We start from the raw sequence: 1272 nt of genomic DNA on the forward strand, positions 1-1272 counted from the left end.
GAGCCGCCGGAGAACGGTCGCCGGCGGCGGCCAGCAACAGTGGTGGCTTACCGGAAAATCACCGGCGGCGGCGGAGACGCGGCGGCGGCTTCCCGGCGGCGAACGGACGGTGGCCGGCTGCGGTGGCTCCGGCGAACGTCTGGCGGAGATGGCGGCGCGTGCGATTCACGCGCGAAACTTCCTCCTGCGCATGTGGGCGCGTCGCGGCGGTTCTCGGGCTGAAACTCCTGCTCCGGACTCGTCTCAACGTCACGAACACACTGGTGGCCTTGAAATCGCGAGAAACCCAATGGCTAGAGAGATATCGACGATTTACTAAACGGCCAGCACTTAACCAATCAGAAAAGGTGGTTTGATGATTACCTAGGGGGTGAGACGGCGGCGGCGTGACGGATCTGATCTCAGTCGACGGTGGCTGAGACAGTTCCCCAATATCTCTCTCTGACGGCTCTAAATCTGCAAGGGTTCGACGCCTTAGACTTTTTCTGAATAAAATAATAGGCTGGCTCTGTTTAAATAGGAACTCACCTAGGGTTTCCTGTAAACTGATTTGGCCTTGCTGGGCCTGCGAAATTGGGTCGTTACAATTCTTCCCCACCAATGGAGAATTTGTCCCCGAATTCGGCTCCTGAACCGACTGTCCAATACTGTCCTGGAAAAACTTTGGATAATCAATCCTCATCTGAGTCTCGGCCTCCCAGGTTTCTTCCCGAATCCCGTCTCTCTCCCAACGAACTTTAACTAAACTGGTCATCATGCCTTGAACGGCTTTCACTTGCCGATCTAAAATCTCAACTGGCTGACAAGATGCATACACATTCTTCTCAAGATCATTGGGTGGTTGCTGCAAAATGAGCTCTGGCTCTCTCACAACTTTCCTCAAGACTGACACATGGAACACATCGTGAAAATCTTACAACTCTACTGATAACCGCAATCTGTAAGCCACTGCTCCAATCCGCTCCACAATAGGGTATGGTCCCATATATCTCGGTTTAAGCTTCTTTAGCTTCCGAGTCTTAGATCCTCCTTGGAATGTCCTCATTTTCAGGTACACTAAGTCTCCTACCTGAAACTCCAAGTCCTTACGGCGCTTATCTGCATAGCTCTTCTGGCGGTCATGGGCTTCCTTAAGCCGAGTCTTAAGCATCTCTACGTGCTCTACTATCTCCTGAACCATTGCTGGTTCTAAATCTCGCCGCTCTCCCACTTCTGTCCAACAAAGTGGTGTACGACAAGGCCTACCATAAAGTACCTCATACGGTGCCATCC

The sequence above is a fragment of the Brassica oleracea genome, chromosome C1 (genome assembly GCF_000695525.1).
Source record: "Brassica oleracea var. oleracea cultivar TO1000 chromosome C1, BOL, whole genome shotgun sequence".
NCBI lineage: Eukaryota > Viridiplantae > Streptophyta > Magnoliopsida > Brassicales > Brassicaceae > Brassica > Brassica oleracea.